Genomic DNA, 24477 nt, shown 5'->3' with positions numbered 1-24477 from the left:
TTTGGCATTCTGATCTAAAATATGTCAATTTTTCTCAAAGTAATTGGGTTGAATTTTTCTACAAATGTGTATATGGCTTATGTTAATCTTGGCTGAACAAACTGTTATTGTGTGATTGCACTTAAAAAAAAAGAAAACTGGTGGGATTTGTGGAAAACATTTTCAACCACTAATAACTTGCCTTTATATTACACACATCTCTCCAAGCAGCTCAAAGGAGTTTAAAAGACATTTGTTTTTATTATAAATGTCTTATAATATCTTACAAACACCAGACATTACCTCTATTACAAAGAAGTTTTATTCTTCCCATAAGAAGTAATTATCCATAAAATGGTACAGATTAAAAAAAAAAAAAAAAACTGGATTATTGATGTTGATTTTATTCACCAGTAAGAGAGCTTTATTCAAAACAGGTAGCAATAAACATTACATTAGGTTCGGTGTTTATGATCCATGGTTATCATCAAAATAGGATAGTGTCTATGTTAACAATAGTCTACGGCATGAAAACATAAAGGGTCTGGTATTCCAGGGTGTTTACTTACACAGTCCCAAGGTTAAATACTGGCTTACTACCTCCAGCTGTTTAACTTGAGGTAAATTGCTTCACTTCATAGTGTGTTGATATACGTAAAGGCACCAGATCATGCCAGTAACAAATGGATACAGTTATTAACTTATATAACAGAAGTAGATGTTAAAGGATCTAGACTTGTTAGTCCCTGGTCAAAAGAGCAGGAACTTGCCTGTCTTGAAGGAGATGCATTTAGGTGAAGAGAATTTTTAACAGACCTCTTCAGGAGAAATCTGCTCTATTCCCTTCTGTTCTGTATTTTAGACAGTACTTTGTAATTTTGCCTAATAACCTAAATTTTTCTTTGTTTTCTATTATTCTCTATAAAAAATTGTTACTGTCACTATTGCTAAAAATACAGAACTAATAATAAATCACAGCAAACTTTCATATCTCTTATTCTGAATAACAAACTTTTCTGCATTTCTGAAACTTTGTATCATGTTTAAAATGTTAAGTATTTTGAACAGAGGCATTTTTATGACATATTACATACTTTCCTGCCTTAAATAGACTATATAAAATATAATTTAAAATATTTTTATGATCTGTGATCTTCATTGTTAGCAACTATTGGATCATACTGTATTCATTCTGGAAATAAACAATTATTGAGTGCCTCAATGAAAGGAAATTTTCTTTTCTTGGTGAAGTTACACTATAGTATGAGAGAGAGAAAGGAGAATTAAAAGTTATAGAGCAACTTTACACCATGCTATAGATAACCACAAAGTACTATAACGGTACTAAAGCTGAAATGTGTGCTTTGGGATAAGGAATAGGAAAGGTTTTATTCCAAAGAATAAAGAGAAGTTACCTAACTAGGCAAGAGGGAAGGGCATAGAGAATTCTAGGAACTCAAAGGAGTTTTGCTTGGCACTATAATAAGGTGCAGGTGGCAAAATTATAAGATAGTTAATGATGGAGAGGTAGGCATAGACCAGATAATAAAGAATTTTGAATGCCAGGATTAAGAGTTTGACATTTATTATGTAGGCTACTAAGAGCCATTGGAGACTTTAAGGAGAGACTTGGGTGATCAGGCTCATATATTGAAAGAATTATTCAAGCAAAAATGTGAAGAATGCATAGTAGAAAAATGAAACTAGTGATAAAAAGGCAAATTAAGGATTCCAGGTGATGCAGGTTCTGATGACTCTGGAAGTATGGGGATGGTTCAGGGTATAAAAAGAAAGGGATAGATTTGGGAGTTAAGAATAGAATCTAAGAGTTAATAATAGAACTGACCTGGTTGCAGCAATTACAAGGTAAGAAGTATTGGGCCTATTGTCCACTGTAAATACCTATTATATTAGAAAAATATGTGAAACTATTGCAATTTTTTTCTAGCATTGCATGAGAGACAAGAGGGCTGTGATCCTAGAGAGAAAGGAGAAAGATGGTATAAGCTCACATTCAACCCAGGTTTCTGGTTAAGGACACTTTCCAAACTCTAACACAAATTAGTAGGGCCCACACACAGAGACAAGTAATCTTGCTGGTGGGAAAAGATATTAAAGTTCACAAATCCTGAGGTAGCTGGAATTAGTCAGTTAGAATATCAGAGAGCAGGGACCCATGTAGAGATAGAAGTGCAAAAATATGCATAGAGTTTCCCTTTAATCTTTGGCTATATTCTCAGTTGTATAAGCACAGGAAAGAGTAAATTATACCTAGCAAAGAATAAGTACCGGGAAGATGTAAACTGAATGTAGATGTCAAAATTGCACAATACTGGTAGATATTGCAATCAAAACCAACAAAAGTAGAGACCTTGCTGAACACTCTGGACATTTTGAAGTTCTTAGAAAGGCCATGCGTTGGACTAGAGCTTTATCAATCCTAAAGTAAGGATTGCACTAGATCCTAATAAAGTCTAAAACAAAAACTAAATATTTAGCAAGCAAAATTGTCAGTAAATTAACTCATCCCTCTAAAGGTCAACAATCTTTAAAGAAAGACAACATAATCTAGATTCTCTACAGTGTATTTTTCACAACATCGAGCATGTAATCAAAAATTATAATACGTATGAGGTAGCAGGAGAATGTGAGCCATGAATTCTATTTACTTAAAAAAAATAAAATAAAAAAAAAGTAGTAGAAACAGAATAAGAGATTACAAAGATGTTAGAATGACCTAACAAGGATTTAAAAACAGGTATTATAAGTATATGCTTATTGATTAAAAGGAAAATATGGATATAATGAATGAAGAGATAGAAAATCTGAACAGATCAATGAAACCTCTAAAAATATTGAAATTAATTTTAGACCTCAAAATAACAATACAGATGATTGCCAAATTACAATGTTTCAACTTAGAATTTTTTGGCTTTACAATCGTGTAAAGGCAATACGCATAATAAAATACATAACTGTTCAACACTTTATTATAAAATAACCTTTGCGTTAGATGATTTTGCCCAACTGTAGGCTCAGATCATTATTCTGAGCACTTTTAAGCAGGCTAGGCTAAGCTATGATGCACTAAATGCATTTTCAATTTATAATATTTTTGATTTATGATGGGTTTATCAGATTTTAATCTCATCATAAGTTGAGGAGAGTCTTTATGTGTAATAGGGGGTAAATCAGTAGCTGGTCTTAACAGCAGATTGGACTCTGCAAAAAAACACAAAACAAAAAAAAACAGTAAACTTGAATATAGATAAATAGAAAATAGCCTAAGTAAAATACACCGAGGAAAAAAACAAAAAAATAAATAAAAATAATAAGACAGTGACCTGTATGGAAGATTATCAAGAAGTCTAGCACTGAAGTCATCAGAGTTCGGGAAGAGATGAAAAGGAATTTGGGGAGCAAATATTTAAATAAATAATAGCCAAATTTTTCCCAAATTTAATTTAAAAATCAGCCCACAAGCCAAGACCCTCAATAAAATAATAATAGGCATATGCTGGAAACAAAATATAAATATAAAATGTTAGAGGCAGTCAAGGAAACAATGACACATACTGAGGAACAGCAATGAAAATGATCACTGACCTCTTCTCAAAACCAAAACAAACAAGAAGATAATAGAATGAATCTGTGAAGCACTGAAAGAAAAAACTATCAACTAGAATTTCATGTTCTCAAAATAAATCCCTCAAAAAACGGACAAATAAATGTATTTTCAAATAAACAAAAACTGAGAGAACAGTGTTATCACTAAAGCTTACTACAAGAAATCACAAAGAAAATTTCTTAGGCTGAAATAAAATCAGAACAGATGAGAAAATGAAGAGCACAAGAAATGGTAAATATTCAGGTAAATGTGTAATAATTTCTCTTCTTGTTTCTTAATATCTTTAAAAGACTATTGTTTGAAAAAAAGAAAAGAGTGATAAAAATGAATTTTTAAAAGAAAAAGTAGCCTGGCCAGTTTGGCTCAGTGGTTGAGCATTGACCCATGCACTAAAAGGTCACCAGTTCAATTACTGGTCAGGTCACATGCCTAGGTTGTGGACCTGATCCCCAGTGGGGGCATGCAGGGGCTGGCCGATGGATATTCTCTCTCATCGATGTTTCTATCTCTCTCTCCCATCGATGTTTCTATCTCTCTCTCCCTCTCCCTTCTCCTCTCTCTAAAATCAATAGAAGAATAAATTTTAAAAAATAAATAAAGAAAAGAAAGAGAAATGATTTTTTAAAAAGAAAAAGTAATAAAAATGAATTGTGGGGAATCTCAATGTAAAAGTAAAATAGATGACAGCAATAGCATAATAATCTGATAAGTGCAAGAATAATATTTTAAAATTCTTAACTTATACATCCTCTAATATTGTATTAATTTTTTCAGTTCTTTGCCTATTGTCATGCGAGACACTACTTAAGATACAGTCAGCAGGACACTTACTACATTAGGCCACTCTACCAAGCCTGGGAAATGTAGTAGCTCTGCCTAATACATAGAAACAAATACAAAGAGACTGACAAATGAGGAGACAAAGAAATATGGCCCAAATGAAAGAACAGAACAAAACTCCAGAAAAAGAACTAAACATAATGGAGACAAGCAATCTAGTAGATACATAGTTCAAAACACTGATTAAAAGGATGCTCAATGAACTTAGTAACATAAAAAAAAGAACCAGTCAAAAATGAAGGATACATTAATTGAAATAATAATTATTTATAGGGAATCAACAGTAGAGTAGATGAAGCCAAGAATCAAATCAGTGATTTGGAATATAAGGAAGCAAATAACACCAATCAGAACAGCAAAGAAGAACCCCCCCCCCCCCGCCCCTTAAAAATTAAGGATAATGTAAGGAGTCTCTGGGAAAACTTCAAGTGTACCAACATTCACATCATGGGGGGTGCCAGAAGGAGGAGAGAGAGCAAGAAATTGAAAACATATTTTAAAAAATAATGACAGATGCCCTGGCCAGTTTGGCTCAGCGGTTAGAGCGTCGGCCTGCGGTCCGGAGAGACCCCGGTTCGGTTCCCGCTAAGGGCACGTACTTCGGTTGCAGTTTGTCCCCGGCCCTGGTTGGTCGTGCGGGTGGCAGCCACTAGATGTGTCCCTTCACGTCGATGTTTCTCTCTCTCTCCCTTCCTCTCTCTCCCTCCCACTCTATCTGTACAAAAAATGGAAAAATATCCTCGGGTGAGGATTAAAAAAAAAAAAAAAAAAAAAAATAATGACAGAAAACTACCTTAACTTGGTGAATGCAATAGACATAGAAGTCCTGGAAATGCAGAGAGTTCCAAACAAGATGAACCCAAAAAGGCCCACGCTAAGACACTTCATAATTAAAATGCAAAAGGTTATAAACAAAGAGATAGTCTTAAAAACAAGAAAAGAAAAGCAATCAGTTACCTACAAGGAAGCTCCCATAAGCCTTTGCAGAACCAGAAGGGAGTGGCAAGCAATATGCAAAGTGATGAAAAGTAAGGACCTATAACCAAGATTACTCTACCCAGCAAAGCTGTCATTTAGAAATGAATGGGAGATAAAGAGCTTCTCAGACAAGAAAAAGCTAAAGGAGTTCATCACCACCAAACCAATATTATATGAAATGTTGAAGGGTCTTCTTTAAGAAGATCAAATATATAAATAACAAAATGGTAATAAATACATATTTATCAACAGTTTAATCTAAAAAACAAAATAAACAAGCAGAACAGAAACAGAATGATAGATACAGAGAACATTTCTGATAGTTGCCAGATGGGAGGGATATTGGGAGGATGGGTGAAAAATGTAAGGAGATTAAGAAGTACAAATTGGTTGTTACAGAATAGTCATGGGGATGTAAAGTACAACATAGCAAATATAGTCAATAATAGTCTAATAACTATGTATGGTGTCAGATTGAAAATGTGGACTTGATATATTGAAAGATAAGCAGTTATTGAACTACTGGTTATAATGTTTTCTGAAAGCAAATATAAATGCAAGAAAAGAATGGGGTGAAGAATAAGGAGACAATAATCAGAAAGAATCTTACTTGGAATGTAAGATTTCAGATGTAGAGCAGACCTGGGAAACAGAGACTGATACCAAAGCACAGGTCAGTTCCTTACAGTGGGCTGCTGAAAAGCAGTGAAGTAATAATGGCATAGGAATACCAAATGAGTGATGTCAGGCACTAAGGAGGATAGGAAGCCAGTGAGCCAGGTGCCAAAGCTTCCCATGATTATGAAATAATCAGAAATTCAACAGTTGAGAGTGACCAGAGGAGAGTGAGGGTAACTAGCATATAATGTCATTATGGACATTTATTCTATACCATGCATGGTTAAGCATTTTCATATTTGATTTTCATAATACCCCTAGATATTATTACCTCATTCTCATTTCACACATGATTAAACTGAAGTATTTTAACCCAGGTTATAGGGTTTGTGAATGAAAGGGCTGGATTCAAATTGTATTTTCTTGAAGCAAAAATTAGTGTTCTTTCCTATCCTATCAAACTAACAGCCAGATCACCTGGGCTATAACTGAGAAGGAAAGTGAAAGAGAAGTGGTACCTGTCAGGAAGAGGTGAGAGCAGCAAACATGTGTGGACGGTTTTCTCCCGGGAGACTAGACTGGGACAGTAGGTACCTACCATTGACAGGGTTGTGCCATCTCTTGGCCTGCTTGGATCGGTGCAATGCAACGAAACTGCAAGCACACGCTGCTTGGAATGAGGGGGAGCTTTTCAAGGTAGCAAATGCTCCAGTTCTCTGGATGCAGTCCCATTAATTGCAGGTTGGTACTCCCAGGTCATAAGTGGATTTAAGTAAATTATTTCCTTAAGATGACATTACTGCAAACATACACCCTATCTCTTCTCTGGCTTTTTATGGGAAGAGACCTTGAAGCCAAAAGATAACAAAACTTTATTCACATACAAATGAAGCACCCAATACACCTGGGTGGGCCAGGTTTCCCATCTAGGCTAGGATTCTGAGAATGCATTAACACAAGGTTGAGAGTGCTTAGCACAAGGTTAAAAAATGTCCATCTTCCCACCCCCCAAACCCACAGAGTTGAAAGAGCTTGGAAGAGATCTTTAACCCTAAAAGAAGAGCATGGTTGCAGTTAATATCAAGTTGATGAATTGTTCTATAAAGACCTTGGGCGTGTACAAGAGGTGTTTTTGATTCTTAGGGTCTACTATGGAGAAGTCAAACCAAAGCTGAAATTCTTGATAATTGGGTCTGTCATGTATAGATTTCTCAATTCATTTTCCTTTGTTTTCAAGATCACAATTCTTACTTCCCACAGTTGCCAGTGTCTAAAACGTAGAAGCACCTCTCCCCTCTCCTAGTGTGTTCCTTTTAACCTGGAAGATGGTTATAAGCCAGACAGTCAAGCTTATTAAAAGCATAGGCTATGAAGCTTAGTAAATTATGTGCTACAAAAGAGCAAATTGGTTTTGTGAGAGTGTCTGAGGGGCAATAGCTTTTGCTCATGTGATTTATTTTGGATTTATTTTTGGTTTCAAGCTATGATCTGGATGGGTGAGGTTGCAGCCTAACTAAATTTCAGATAGGTAAGGTGTTGTACATAAGCAGTATAATAAAATTATTAAATATAATTTATTTAAATATCACTTAATTAACCTTTAGTAAATTTTAACTGAATAATAATTAAACAAAAAATTTTTCCAATTCTGATGTTTCATTTCTAGCCTACATATTTGTTCATCATTTGGAAGGTAAACTGAAGATATTTTTAATGAGCCACAATCTAAGTTCAAACAAAAAGAAGTTCTTTTGGGTAACTACTGACATCATCATTGTGTTTTTGAGCTGAACCTAGAGCTAGTCTTTACACTGGATTAAAAATGGCCGTATTATCATTTATAATGAAAAAATAGATTCAGAAAGAGGTCTAAGAAGGGTCAGAAGAGATATATTAAACTTTAGGGCCACCCATCTTGTGGTAATTTCTGAGAAATTCTAACTAGATTCTAATTTTCCATAAGTGTTATCTTTATCCATAACACAGGCTATCATCAGATTGTTTTAACATCTTTAAGAAAGCTTATAGGAGACATATTTCTATAATATTTGGATTTTATATAATGAACATGTATTACTCTTATGCTGAGAAACAAAAGCATGATGAAAATAGGGGGAAAATATATATAGAATTTGCTAGATGTTCAAATTACAATAGAATTAAATTGAAGTTCTAATCCAGAAAATGTATTAAAAAAAACTAATTCTTGAATCAAATGGTCTTTGCCTAGCTTTGACTAGCTCTACATGGTAAGGTGGGCACCAACAAATCAATCCAAGTGCCTGCTATAATTTCCTACATATTAAAGTATCTTTAAGAGAAGATCCGGGATTTAAAAAGAAAAAAAGAAATGACATTTAAAAACACTAACCTTGCTCTGAGGAAGACTTAAGAAAGGCAAAGTATATAACCTCACCAACTTTTAATTGGTGAAAGCTTTTATTTAAAGACAGGAGGATAGAGAGAGTGGATGCTGCGGACTTTCCTGTCTTTTATCCTTCTGACTGTTCCCTGGGGTACCAACAAATCGTCAAATATTTGCACCAGAGCTCAAATATAGGTAGTGATTGCCTTTCATTTTAGTACCATCATCACCTACACATGAAAGAAATGTTAACTTGTTATAATTTATAAACAAACCAAACTGTCAGTTTTTTCTAACTCATTATTTAAGTAAAAAACAGTTGTGTGAGGTGGTTGATACATTTTAAAGAAAAAATGCATCTGTACACATTTGAGGTAATGTTGAATTCCAAGTTTGATTCAGTAGTCAACACATCTTAAGTTGGAATTCTGAGGAACATTGTGAGTAAATGTTACTTTCCCACCCATCTTTTGAATATGTGTTGCATTTAAGTTTGATGTTGAAATCTTGGGCAATCCATAAATGAAGTGATGGAATTTATATTGATAGAGGAAGTAAACCACCATTTTAATTGAGGCACCATCCTAGAAATGACATGACTCCTTTTGCTTCCTGCTTCTGTAAGTTGCTTATAGCTTTTGCACCCAAAGAATGCCCCTCCCAGCCACTATAAAGCTAGGGACGCCCTATAACTTGGGGCCCAGAATTTGGAGACTGCCTCCTCTGGATCCGCATGCGTAAATAAAGGAACCTCTTTGCTTCCTCCGGTGTTCTGTCTGAGTCTTTTCTGTAACAATATTGTAATCAACATGTTTGAGTTTGTCAGTTATGTTTACATGGAGAATATGGAATAGAGGACCTTCTAAGATGGAGCTACAAGTAAATTTAACTTTGAAAAATGAATTGTCTCTTTAACTACTCTATAGCCTTTTGTGAATGGTTATAGAATTCCTAAAAGAATTGCCAGAAAATGTGTTGGAGAATCAAGGGAATGATTGTTTTTTAAAAAAAAATAACCTTAACAGCCCTGGACGGTTTGGTTCAGCAGTTAGAGTATCGGCCTGCGGTCCAGAGGGACCCGAGTTCAGTTCCTGCTAAGGGCACACGTACTTCGGTTGCAGTTTGTCCCCAGCCCTGGTTGGGTGGTGTGGGTGGTGGCCACTTGATGTCTCCCTTTCATGTCGATGTTTCTCTCTCTCTCTTCCTCTCTCCCTCCCACTCCATCTGAACAAAAAAAATAGAAAAATGTCCTCAAGTAAGGATAAAAAAAATAATAACCTTAACATTTAACATCATCTGTGTTATACTGATTTTCTCTGCAGAAGTTTCATAAAGTCAAATTGCCTGTACATGTTTTTCAGCGTGTAATATTTGAAAAATAAAATCCCCCTGGAAACGATGATAAGTGCATTTTCCTGTAATTCACCCTGGCAATAGCCACTTAGTGTGACTGCACCAGCATGAACATTGGTGCAAGGACCAGGAGGTAGATACAAATTCGAACCAAAACAACTACAGTCCTGGTGGGAGCAGGCGTAGGACTCCCCAGATTAAGTTCTTCTGTTTATGAAAGTAAACAAATAACCACTCACAAAGTTTGATTTAGAATCACAGAATGTTACAACTTACGGTAAAACTGAGGACCAAAGAGAGGAGTGCAACAAAATCATTGCTTAACTGCTCCTCCACCACACCCTCTGCTTTCCTGGTCATCATCTTGGGCCACTCTGTGGGAGGGCCTTCTCTGCTTTATGGGTGCCAACAGTGGAGTTACCAAAAGTCTCAAACATTCTTTTTTTGTAAGATCAGAAGCCTTGAGCCAGGTGTAGGGCAAGAAAGATTGAAAGGGTGTACCATCAGATAGGTGCTTTTTCAACCTTTCCACAAACCATCTAAAAGTACTTTTGACTTTTGCTATTGCTAGCATTATCTCAGAGCGTTGGTCTTCACATTCCTCCAGTGGTGGGTGTGTGCTTACTATGAGGCCCAGCAAGAAAGGGGAGGGGTTGCCTGAGGGCTTTTCTCAGTGTTCCAGCTCCACCCTCAGCTTTCATCAGTCCCAGCATTTCCACACCTCAATGCACTTCTCTCCAAGCTCTTGCCCCCGCCTGGGCAGTAGACTGCTGTTGCTTGTTATTTGGTACTAGGCTTCTGGGGAGTGAAGGTGGTTCCTTCGCGATTCTCCTAGTTCAGCACCAGTGTGAGGCAAAGCCTAGGCTTTGGGGACAGGGCATTTTCAATGCTCCTGCCTCTATCCCCATGGCAACCAAACCTCTCTTGTTTTTGAGACCCCCAACAACTGTTCTCTCCAATCTCCTCCCCTGATCCCCAATCTTTGTGTGAGCATCCGGGATCCCGTAGAGAAGATGCAATTCCCCCTATAAATAAGGCTCCCAACTATTCTAAACTGATATGTTAGCCCTCCTCTGGCCTGTAGAATTTGTTGACATTTTAGCCGATTTCTTCTTAGTTGCTTCCATGAAGGCCACGCTCTGCTAAGAGTCTGTGTGTCCCTCTTTGAGATTCAGTCTTTACAGTGCCCTTGCAGCAGCAGTTCTCTGATGGGCTTAAGGAAAGATATGCTTTTTAAAATATTATATTATTCCTGTTGCTAGTATGGGGGAGCCACTTTTTTGTGGCTCTCTATGTTCAAAATAAAATTGGAACCTCTAAAAAAAAATTGGAACCTCTAGTTTCTCATTACTGTCTAAGTCAAAACAGCCTTAAAACTTCCTTATATTTGTTTAAAATCATACTAGTCTTGGTGAATTGAAAGAAAATGAGGACCAGCAATAACTTTGGCAAAAATAATTTCTCAAGCTTTCTCCTCCACGTGTTGGAAAAAAAAAAGATGGTTGCCTTAGGCCAGATATCTGGCTGGTGAAGTATAAAAGAACATGTTCCCTAGAGCTTCTCATACTCAAGGCTGCAGAACTCAGGATACCAACACTCAGAGTTATGGACTGAAGGTGACTCCCCAAATTCATATGTTGAAGCCCTAACTCTCAGTGTGATTGTATTTGGAGATGGGTTCTTTGGGAGGTAATTAGATTTAGATGAGATCATGAAGGTAAGGACTCTCAGGATGGGATTACAGTCGGCCCTCCTTTATCGCGGTTAATCAGTTCCAGACTCTACCGCAATAAATGAATTTCCGCGAAGTCAGACTCTTTATTTACAGTCGTCCCCCGCCACTTCGCACTTCAACGTTCGTGGCTTCATTCTATCATGGTACCGGGATCGAGTGAAGACACAAACACTGAAGCGCAAAGTGGCGAGGGACAACTGTAGTGCCCAGGGACAACCGTAGTGCCCTTATGAGAAGACACACAAGAGAGGTCATATGAGCACATAGGAGATGGCAACCACCTACAAGCAAAGAGAGGAGGCTTCAGAATGAAGTCTATCTTGCCAGCACCTTGATCTTGAATCTCCCAGGTTCAAGAACAGTGAGAAACAAATATCTGTTACTTAAGCCATATAATCTATAATATTTTGTTATAGAAGCCTGAGTTAAGATACTCGGTATTGAGTCAAGAATTATCTGAGAGAAATTCCCTAGACTAGTGAAAACAGTAGCCTTTCCTTCCTTCCTTCCTTCCTTTTTTCTCTAGAGAAACTACTGCTAGTATCAATATCTTTGCAATTTCTTTATGGAAATTTATTTGCATAATACTAGGGGCTTCTTGGGTATAAGAGTACAAGAGCTCAAACCACTCTGACCCAAGAATCAAGATGATTGGAATTTGTTAAAATAGATCAGGATAACCCTGACAGAGGAGGTCCAGTGACAAGGATAACCAAAAAGCTAGGACCAAGTGGCATGACTGACAGAACAGAGGCTCTGTATAGGTGAACCTGTCCCAAATGAGTCTTCCATGAATCTGAAAAACTACAATATGAGGACCTCAGAATAATTTTACTATGGAACACTGTTGTCTTAGTAGGGCCCTGAGGAAGGTCTTGGGAAGAAAGATGATGCTTCCCTAAAATCTTGAAGCATCGCTGGACAACGATCTGCACCGAATGATGCAGTAGCTACTGGAACCCTGGCTGGGTGGTTCAGTTGGTTGGAGCATCGTCCCATACATCAAAAGGTTGTGGGTTAAAATCCCAGTCAGGGTACATGCGTAGGTTGCCGGTTCAATCCCCTGTCGAGGTGCATATGGGAGGCAACTGATAGATGTTTCTCTCCCACATTGGTGTCTCTCTCTTCCTCCCCCTCTCTCTCTAAAATCAATAATCATATCCTCAGGTGAGGATTAAAAATATATATATATATACTGGAGCATGAAATCTATCCTAAGCTTCAACCACTTTTAATGATTAGCGGACTTCTGGTTGCCTCCAACTTTGGCTTCAACACCAGCCATGAGTGGCAGCACCGTGTTGGAGGGGCAATGCCTTTTAACAAAACAAAGAGCATCTGCTGGCAGTTGTGACGTTCTCCAGCTCAAGAGGTAAGGTTGCCAGATTTAGAAAACTAAAATATAGGGACCTCAGTTAAATTTGAATTTCAGATGAACAATGAATACATTTTAGTATAAATTTGTCCCAGCTGAATGGGACCTACTCATACTAAAAAAAAAAAAATGTTCATTGTGTATCTAAAATTCATGTTTAATTTGGAATCCTATTAAGGTGATGAGCCCAAATCCTCACTCTAACAAGATAATCATATATTACTTTGCATTTTTCTAAATGAAAATGTTACAAAATAAGATATAATGAGAAACATTTGAGTTGCTCCTCATTGCAGCTCTAATGTCTTAGCAGGTAGATATTACAAAGAAAAGTTTGAAGAAGGCAGCTAACTAACCTCAGACACTCTTCTAGTAAGAGAGTTTCTATAACCATTGAGTTACAAGTCACTGCATATTGGATTTAAAGAAGAACTTTCAGCCATAAGAATTGTTTTAGGCATTGCTTAATTGCAAGAAATATAAAAGCAATAGAACTGGCAACAAGACAGGCGCAAACAGACTGGCCCTTGGAATATGAAAGGGGAATGGAGAGGAGATGGTGAAAAAGAGCTTAGATTTCCAGCTAACCTGCGAATCTAAGTTGGAAAGGTCAAATATAATACTTGGAAATGTAACTCACTGCAGGAGGTAGTTAATCACACCTCAACTGTCAGTTGGGAAACCCCCAATCATATGTGTAATGATCATTTGTTACTCAGACAATAAAGAATAATGGCTATGAAGAAACAAAAGAAATAAGCCAAGCTTTTGCAAGCCAGGAGTTCAGGTAAGAAAAGCAAGAGAAATCAGATAGGTCACTGGTGTCAGTGCTAACAAACCTGAAATCTAGATAACTGAATCATAATCATCAACCCTTCCTCATCCCTGCCTCGTGCCAAGGCAGGGAGTCCTTGATCTCTTACTGTTTATTGCCGAAGGGGAAGATGGTGAGCAGGCTCAGGGCCTGCAGGTGATTGCAGGGACATCACAGTTACCCCTGTGCTCCTGATGTATAAGCCTTTGTTGGCATATACATCATTCAAACTGCAAGGAAAGAATTGATATTACGAGACTCCTAACAGAAGCTATAGGTTAAACAGAACTGTTAAATTTCTTCAGTGAGAAAAGACACAGCTCTTTCACCAAAATCCAAGTTGTAACCATGATTAAATTTGCAAAACAAGAAATAAGTGCTTAACACCTGCTTTGGGATGGAAGTGTTTTTGAATGGTAATAAAGTGTCAGAAGGAGACCTGAAGGGAAAATTGATTGCCCCCCATACAGAGACCGGCTTGACAGAAAAAGTCAGCTGGGCAAATATTTGTCTTACTGTACTTGTTTCTGTCTGTCCTTGTCCCAGGTTTTAAGAGGGCTTGGCTGCGCAAATGTGTTCTTGCTTGGTGGCCTAGCAAGGAACATACATGATGGAACTAAGGCATCCCTTTCTAGCTGTGTTGTGTTTGCTTCAGCAAGGGTGTAAGTCCTTCTGGAACAAGCAAATAAAATTAAACAATTACTAAGTCTTCACTTTACTTTCTAGGTGTGAATATGTTTTTCATATTTGCTCTTCAGTACACATTTGTCAGAAAATATTAAAAAGACTTTGAATCCACTGTCAAACTATTGAAATTAACTCACTAAAGCATTTCTCGGGGCCTACTATGTGCAAAGACCTTTGCTTTGTGTGGGAAAAAAAATGTTTTTGATGGAAACAAACAATTCCTCTGCTAGAAAAATATCTAAGAATTTCCATGAGCATTATCAATAATAGCAAAAACTGGAATAACCCCAAAATTCATCAATAATATTATGGCTAAATAAATTATAAAGTATTCATACAATGAGCTATTATTCATTAATGAAATCATTGCACTCTACCCACATTCATCAACATGAATGAATCTCAAAAATTATCTTGCCAAAAGCACAAATTCATGCAATATGATTCAATTTGTATAAAGTTTAAGACTTAGGAAAACTAAATAACAGAACAGTGTTTAGAGATAGATATGTAGGTGGCAAAAGAAAAACAAGGGGAATAAAACCAGGATAAAGGTTACCTCTGGGACACAGTAAAAGGGATATGCTTGTGATGGTAATGTGCAGTTTCCTAATGCTGGATGGTGAGTATACAGATATTTATGTTATTTCAATTTTACAGATAGATTTTATATGCTTATTTGTATGTTGATATGCTTAAAGTTGTTTTTAAAACAGAGGTTTAAAAAATAATTGAAGGAAAAGCCATTGGGCGATATATTTTGCTATTTGTACATCTCAGAAATTACAAATCTATAAAAATTTATTTTAATTAGCTGCCCATAAAAAGAACTTTCTCTAGGTCTATAAATATTCAAGTGTTAATTTACAAAGGGTAATTTAGATGATTGTGGGAGGAGTGTGGAAGAATGGGGAGTATCACTAAAGAAAATCTGTTCTCTTTCTTTGTCATTAAAATAGTTACACCATGTTAAATAAGAAACTTATGTTTTTATTTGGTATAAATTTGAAAAGAGACAATGAATTTACTGGGATGACATTCCACTATAATATTTATTAGCTGAGAGTAATCAGCTGAATGTCAGATAAAATTAAGCCACAGAACTGACTGGATGAGTCAATGACCCTATTATACAGATGGTGAGACTTTGATGCAGAGCTCACTAGTATTAAAAATATATTAATAATCATTAAAGTGTTTTTTATTAGAGCACTATTTCAAAGACCAGGTTTTCTTTTGTAATGAGAAAAAGAAAAAAATTCTTTCTAAACATATTTACCAAGGAAAAGGTAATGGATTGCTTAACCTGAAGAAAGAAAAATTAAAAAGTAATTGATAGCTGGTCTCAGTCCCATGAGGAGAACCTTGAGCAAATATTTCCTGTGTCTGGAAAAGGATAAATAAGAAACATTGTATTTAAATTGAAAAAGGACCAGATAGTCAGATAGAGATAGATAGATAGATAGATAGATAGATAGATAGATAGATAGATAGAGATAGATAGATAGACAGATATATATGTACATTAATGTATGCTTTTTGTTTGTAAATACATAAATCTGGAAGGTTAGACAACAACAGTTAACAGGAATTTACTTCTGAGGAATGGTATCAGGAGAAAGTAAAGAATGGTAGATGCATCTTTAACTTTCTATACTTCCATATTACTGGAAGAATATGTTTTAAATAGTGAGCATGTGTTACATTTTACTTTTCTAATTTAAGTTATTAATAGGAACTAAACTGTAATGGGAAATATTGGGGTTGGACAGCATGGTGGCTCCGACATTGAGTTTGTTTTTCCTTTTACCTTATTATCCCTCCAATGGGAAATAAAGAGCTTTTAATAATAGCATTGTCTTATTTGAGCATTGTTTAGTAGTAAGAAAGAGAAATTTTCTTAAGCTAGCTTAAGGGAAGCTGTTCCTGAGAACAGGAAGCACATCTGAGATGGCCAAGCTGATGTCACACTTCCCACTCAAATGCTCTCTTATCCCTGCTCCTCTGAGCTTCTTTGTTTTGTGCTTCTCTTTCTGCGTGTAAATAATTTTCATCTTTTTCTCTGTGCAAAAGAGATGATGTCATCTATCTCTGAATCTCCATTATTTTCCAAGACTAACTTCTGTAGCCAACTCCCTAAAAATTCTAAATCACATTTTAAAATCCCAGATCATCCCTCTGAAGTCAATCATCTGTACCAGAGTGCTAGGTTTGTTTGTGTATTTTTCCAGTTCACATGAGTTGAGATTGAGGAAGAGCTCTGAGAACAGAAATGGACAGGTTCTCTAAAATGGAATGTGGGAGAGAAAGGGAAGAATAGTATCTTTTCCAACGGGTCCTAAATAATTGCAATGGCCTAAGGTTTAACTTAGGGACTATGTTAACTTTAGGGACTATGCTGTGCATGCTACGTGTTCCAAGGTTCAATGTCAAGTATATTTATAATACTTATACATAATTTTTTTTAGTAATATTACACTTGAAGTTTCATCAGATTATTTTATACATGGAAATTTCTATCCAGATTATATAGAAAAGATGAACTTAAAAGAATATGGGTTGCTTAATCACTCAGATGCACTTCTGCGAATTCCAAAGCCTGGGAGAAGCCTAGTGGATATAAAATTCAATGCCGTCAGGAAGGGTGAAAATAACAAAGTCACCCTGGGACCAGAAGAAGGTGACAGGGCATCTATTTCAGATAACCGTAATGATAGTATGCCCATGGAGCTGCCGCCAATCTCCTCTAGATAAGAAGACTGTCCTGGGTGTTTTGCTAAATGTCTGAGGTGAAAAGACAGGCTGAGAGCAGAAATCGCCACATTAGGCACCTTCCTGAAGATAATGAGTGGAAAAGGAGCAACAGAACCATTTCTAACACAAAAATGAAACGTTCTAATACTATGTATACAGAGACAAATGCAATTAGGTCAAATTAAAGAAAAAAACCTTGTGAAAGGATAAATTCTTCTTTATTGCTGTTATCCTGGAAATGGATTTTCTACTCCTTTGTTCCTCTTCTTTACTTCATCAGTGACTTCCTTCAAACTGGACATTTAATTGAACAAAAGACAGTTGAGAGGTCAGGAACTTACTAACCATGAAATCTGAGCTTTGTGAATCACATAGTAATAGCTTGGCATTGTACATCTGACTAGTTTTTTTCAGGCAAAGGAGATAACAAACGTACAGACTAGATCAAGGACTCTTTTAAAATAAGCTAAGTTCAATGCATTGGTAAAGAGTTCCAGAAATTGGGCTGGTGTAAATAAAGTAATAGACAATCAGTGAATATAACCCAAACTAGAAGATTTTTCATTTAATATTATCTATACTTTACTTGAGTTAATTAATTTGATTGGCATTAAGAGAAGAAAGTAATGGGCCAATAGCTTTTATTTTTTTCCCTGTGATGCCGATATTTTTATTTTACTTTAGTTCATTAAAAACAAAATAAGTCATGTTTTATTAGATGAATTTCACAACCCTCTCAGGGTTTTTGTTTTTGGTTTTTGCTTTTTCAGTTCCTCTAATAGCTAAGACTTCAAACTTCGCAAAGGCCTGCAATCATGGGGACATGTGCACGATCTCTCAGCAGAGATTTTGGTGCATTTTAAAAATCATGTCTGAATAATCTATTTAAAAAAAATTTTTTTTGCATGATAAATAACATCTTTCCATTTAAATAATAGACATAAATTCAAACAAAGTGATTTGTGGGATAACTACTTGCCTTAATTTAAACTAGTGGTTCATTGTTCTCAGAGTACAATCCCCAGACCAACAGCATAAGTACCACCTAAAAATTTCTTGGAAATAGAAAATTTGAGACCACACCCTGACCTACTAAATCAGAAACTTTGGGCGTAGGGCCCAGTAATTTTATCAAGTCTTCCCGATGGCCCGTATGCCCATTAAAGTTTGAGAACCACAGCTTTAAAAAGGAAGAAAAATCTGGGCCATTGACAGAAATGAACTCCTCACCAAAACACCTGCAAAAGTATTTTTAAGTTTTGACAGATTAATCATTTATCCTGGGATAGAAATATTAACCAAAATAATTGCAATTCAGCAGCCTTTAAGCATTATATTATTTTAGACAAAAGAAGTCAAGTTTCCAGTTTCCAGCTGAAAAGTATTGAAATAGTATTAAAATAATTTTTTATTTTGCTATTGAAGATTCTAATTACGGCATTCTCTGTAATCATAGCACTGTAGAAATGATTCTGTGGTAATAACTGAGAATGCTTGTTTAATGAGGTTGTCTAATTCAAGAACTTGAGTTGAAATTTTCGAGTAAGTTTACCCCAGCCTAAAAATTTTTATACTTGCATTCCAGGTTTCAAAATATCATACTTTATTTGTATATCATTGTTTTTACCTTTTTATTTTTCTCAGGCATGAAACTTCTAAGGACTTAAAAGGATATTGTAAATACTAGTTAACACAGGGAATTGATTATCCATTTATGACCTCATTGCTGTTTCTTTTTCCTCCATCTCTGTTTATGCTTTTCAGATCCCCCTTTTTGACCTACAAAACCCTTAGAAGATAGTAATATTTTCCAGGGATTAATGAAACAATTAAGTTAAAAAAAGATTTTGAATCACTGAAGATATTAACAAAACTTTTATAAGACTTTCAAAAAACTGTGTTTGGATAGACTTTTAAGCCTAAACAAGCTTTTCTGAAGACAAATGGCCTGTCTCAAAATGGACTCATTTAGGCTCTTGCCAGGTGGCTCAATTGGTCAGAGCATCATCCCCATATGCCAAGGTTGTGGGTTTGATTCTCAGTCAGGGCATAACAAGAAGCAGCCAATGAATGCATAAATAAGTAGAACAACAAATTGATGTTTGTCTCTCTCCCTCTCCCTTTCTCACTCTCTCTAAAATCAATCAATAAAATAAAACTTAAAATAGATTTACCTAAAGGCAGGAAAACATATCCACACTTACATAAAACTGTACGCTATGTTCAAAAACATAAGTTAGTACTGTTTATTTACAGAAAGTTTTCCATTTTGGGCTTATAAATAGAATAAGAAATGTTTGGTTTTTTTAATCTCTGTTTCTCTTTAGTATATAGTCTTCATTATTTAACTTTGAAAAAAAGGTATAAAAATTTAACTTTTGAGAAAAAACTTAGTGTTATTGAATTAAGAATTGATAGCTAAAATATTTTCTATATATGAATTTCATGACAAACATAATTTAGATATCATATGTATTAAGATATTCTTATTACAGCTATCTAGAATTGTAGCCAAACTTTCCCTAAAAGGTAGCCAAATATTTGAAGCTATTCATTCAGTACCAAATATATGTTTCTATCATTGGTGGTAGCATTGTTGTACGTAATAGCTTGAAGTAATAGTAGGATACAATGCTATTATTATAATATTTAGTCAAAGATCCAGAAATACAAAAATGTTGTTCCAGTACCCCCTTTCAACATGGGAGGGGTGACATATCCATTTATTTGGTCAATACATATTTATTGAGCACCTGCTACTTGTGAGATTCTAAGGATATAGTAATAAACAAAACTAATTTCATTGTTACTTTCATTGAACTAACAGATCATAAGCAAATATATCAAATAAATATTTAATGCAGTGGATGATAAAAAGTTCTGAGATGAAAAGTCAGGTAAGGACTGGAAAGTGAATTGGATATAAGTGAACGGGGAAGGTATCCTTTTCTTATAACATGATCAGTTTAGAAAAGGCCTCTGTGAGAATGTGACAGTTTTTAGAGAGCAGAAAATTGAGTGAGAGAAGAAATGTTATGAACATGAACATAGGGTTTGGGAGTGAGGGGTGAGTGAGTGATGGGGAATTGAAGAAGGTGAACTAGGTAGACAGGAACCATATCACTAAAGGTTGTGTAAATCGAGGTAAATCCTTCGGGTTTCATTCTGAGTGAGATAGAAAACACTAAAGTGTTTGGAGCAGAAACATGGCATGGATATGGAAAAGATCACTCGGGCCACTGTATTTGCGGCAAAATTGAAAGCAATGACGTTTCTTAGAAACTATTATAGTAGCCTGAGCAAGAAGTGATGGAGATTTGGATTAAGATGTTAGAGGTAGATGGGTGAAAACTGGTCATATTTGGGATGTTAAAAGTAGAGCCAAAAGGATTTACTTATGGAGTAGGTATGGGGTGTGAAAGCAAGTGAAGACTCAAGGATTTGAGTCTTACTCCTTGAAGAATGAAAGAAAAGCAGAGAATATACTTATGGCAGGAACAAGAGAAGATACTCTATTAATAATTAGTGGAAATTTTTACCTCTTGGAGGACTCTGTTGAATCATCTGAAGGAGAACTTAGTAGGAGAAAGAAATAACTGGTAAGAGAGAGCAATGTCCAGAAAGAATAAGGGCCATTCCCATCAGAGCAGCCTGCAATGGATGAGCAAGTGATCTGTGGGAGGCAAAGCACTTGTCACAGACCGCCTTCACGTGGCTGTAAACAGCAGACCCCTCAGTATCAGCATCCTCAGATGCAGGTCAGAGATGAAGATAAGGAGAATAGAGATGAAGAAAATGGATGACACCATATAGTAATAGCTGATAGAACTTGGGAATAACAACAAAACATTCCCCACGGAATCTTTAGAAATAACTGGGAAATTTTGCAAGAGGCAGGAAATCCTCTAACAGCAGATGAGAAAAAGAGTCAGTAAAACACAGATTAAAGTTAGTTTGATATTTATTTCATTCAAATGGAGTATGGCTCATCTAGGATTCCTTACATGTTTCTTTGGTTTTAGAAATGTTATAAACAAGAAATAAAAAACTTCTTTCATTGTTGCCATTTTTCACTAGTATACTGTTTTGCAATTATTTAATATTATGATATAGAAAATAAAGTTCTAAAATGACATTTAAAATGTCCAAAACTATTCTTTTCATATGATTTTATCAATAACATATATATACAACCATCACTATATAGTTCAATACTAATGAGCAACAAAGCAGCTTTCTATGTGATTTTACTTATTTTGATATTTCTAATGCAAGCTATTAGATAGTTGATAGATAGATAGATAGATAGATGATAGATAGATAGATAGATAGATAGATAGATAGATAGATAGATAGCCAATGGCTTTATTTGAAATAGGTATGTTTTAAGATATAGTACACATTTTATGTGCACAGTATATGGTGTGCATACTGCAAATGATATTTTAAGTCACTACAAATGTGGTGAAGAAGAGATAGAGGTTTTCCATATCATATCTAGGAACACAAACACCTCTTCTTTGAATATATAGTATCAACTGTCTGTAAGAGCCAATGATTATTTATGCCATAGAAAAAAATGCATTTTGACATTTGTGATACACACAGCTATTTTTCTCTTATTCTTGCCATTTCACTCGTAATACCAAGAACAACCTCAGAGATAAGAAACAATGACCATTTTCTTCCAGGAACAAAGTGAGAATTATTATGTTGTATGATGTGATTTTTCTTTCACAGAAAGTCTTATTGGTGTGGAGAGTTCTTTCTTAAAATCTTCTTCACACCAAAGAGAGAGTAAAAAAAGAGACAGAAACTATCAATATAGTGTTATTTTCATGTTTTAAAGTGCACTGAAGAGAAATTAAAATTCAAATGTTCGGTAGTAGTTTTAAGATCATAACTGATGAAGTCTCAAATGGAAGACTGAGTTTCTGGTTTAATTCACTTGGATAGGAAAAAATGAACCCTATGAGTTTGGTGTGTGAGTATGGGTGACATTACAAAATGTTGCTGAGAGCAACCTTGTGACAGTTAGGAACCACAGCATATTGAAAACAACGTTTATGTGTCTATCCTGGATAATACGCTGGTGAGCTTATCATTGTGAAAAAGAATAGAAAGAAATATTTTTACAAAATCTATAATTAACCCAAGGGACTTTCCTCTGAATTTATAGTTTAATAAAGATTCTAAATGGATTTAAAAGGTAGGTGAATGTAGCTATTGCATTTTTATGAGTAACTCTCAAGGGCTGCAGTTGACATGAAATAAGGATATCACTTCTCGTTTCCAAATACTAACACTATATCCAAGATACAGGAAGAGTTTCAATGAGATACAAATAGAAGATTCCTTGAGTGAAGCTTGGCACATTATTTCCATTGTATTAGGGAGCCTATTGGTCTCATTCATCATTTTATCTTTAGCACCTGCCACAGTGTCTGGCATATAATAGGAGATCAATTAATATATTTAGTATATGATTGAGCCTATTTAGGAAACCATACATATTAGATTTATGACAACATGAATCCCTGATTATGTGGAAATTTTGAAGTAACTCTCTTCAAGATCAATTAATGAACTTCCTATGCACTCATTTGAAAGGTAAAAGTAATTACAGGAAAAGGTGTCTACAGTTTAAATCATTGAACCTGTAGCATGTACTGTTGGTGTCCCACCCATACCCCCTCGGGCTTTTACTATGGTTCACTCTAGTCTCCAGCTTCTAGCATCGTCATCTCTTTGCCAGGATTCATCTGGCTGGCAGAATCAGGACTGGTCTGGGGTGTATAACCAGCACAGTTTTACAGGTTTCTGTACTAAGAAGGGGGCCCATGCATGGGGTTTGATTCTGTGGTTGCTACATTGAAACTCTTAGTAAGTCTATCTTTAACTCTGTATTCTATAGCTGAAGTCCAATAGAACAAAACAACACGTACAGGGTGTTGGAGCTTCCGCCTGAATACATTTCCTCTTCCTGCTGCTTTCCTACCCTTCCCTGACCCTGACCCAGTGATCCAGTGACCCATGGCACAATTTGGATGAGAGTCAGGGTCAGGCACATGCATATAACACATATGCCCAGTTGTGGAAAGGGATGGTTGAGGGACGAGGGCACTATGAGGATCTGCAGTTGCCCAGTTGAGTGTACCAGAGGGAGTGTGACATTAAATAGTGAATACACACACACACGCCATTTACAGAGAGAGAAGGATAGAGAAACACGCCTTTTTCTGTTTTAGTTTTTCTTTTTAGCAAGGAGTTTCATATTCTCACTTTGCTCTGGGCCGTATTAATCCACTAGTGTTGACTAGTGTTAAGTGGAACCCTCTCTGCCCATAGGCATGGCAGACCAGCAGTGCCAGAGAAAACATCTCTACCCAGCCCTGTAACTAATGACTGATGTTGAGGTTGGCGGGAGATTGTTGAGGCACATGTTCTACTTGCTCTGGAGTTCTCCAGCAGGGTGCCTGCCTCCCCTTGTCTACCTCACTGCCATATTTCCCCACTGCTGCTGCCTGCTGACCTACACAAACCATTCGGATTTCTTTTCTTGAGTCCGTTTCTGGAGAAAACCAAAGTAAGATAGATTTATAAGCCAACATTTGAGACATTTCTAATGTCTTGACTAATTGAAAAATAAATATCTCCAGTAGAGTAGGGTCTTTTCTTTCACAGGCTTCTCTGGAATTCAGAGGCTATGGGGTTTATGTTTTTGCTCACCTTTTGTAACTAGAGTGCAAACTTAATAGCTTCCCCTTGGTTTGTTTCCTCCTTCTCTGATTTGAATATTAAGTGTTAGCACTCCCAAAAGGTTCCTCCCCAATCTACAATTCTGTGAAGTTCCTGGCCTCTTTCTGAAAGGAGAAGGAAAGTTGTTCTATACCTATTTCATAAGATGCAACACTTTTCTATGGATTTCTAAATTCTGTTGTGGAGGTGCTTGTGTTTTGTTAAACATGACCCTCAAATTACAAAGAAACTACACAATGTATTTCCAATTATTCTGGAAAATAAATATCTTCAGCCAAATCTAAAATTCAGACTTCAATATTTCTTCCCAGATGTGGGAAAAAAATTGAAAATGGTGGAAAGGTATAGTGGGATAGGGGCTTATTTTTTTACCAAAGTATGTTTTCTATTTAACTTATTTCTAAGTTCTAAATATTCATTTTACAATTCTTTTATACCATGAAACTTGATTTATAATAAGAAGTATTTTTGTTATTATTACTACTCTATGTCCTCTGACACTGCTGCTTTCTGCTGACATAAGAGTAAGAGAGATTTACCCTGACTGGTTTGGCTCAGCGGTTTGAGTGTCAGTCTGTGGACCAATGAGTCA

This window comes from Molossus molossus, unplaced genomic scaffold (genome assembly GCF_014108415.1).
Source record: "Molossus molossus isolate mMolMol1 unplaced genomic scaffold, mMolMol1.p scaffold_m16_p_5, whole genome shotgun sequence".
NCBI classification, from domain to species: Eukaryota; Metazoa; Chordata; class Mammalia; order Chiroptera; family Molossidae; genus Molossus; species Molossus molossus.
The sequence above is the reverse complement of the archived record's forward strand: the minus strand, read 5'-3'. Positions refer to the sequence as shown.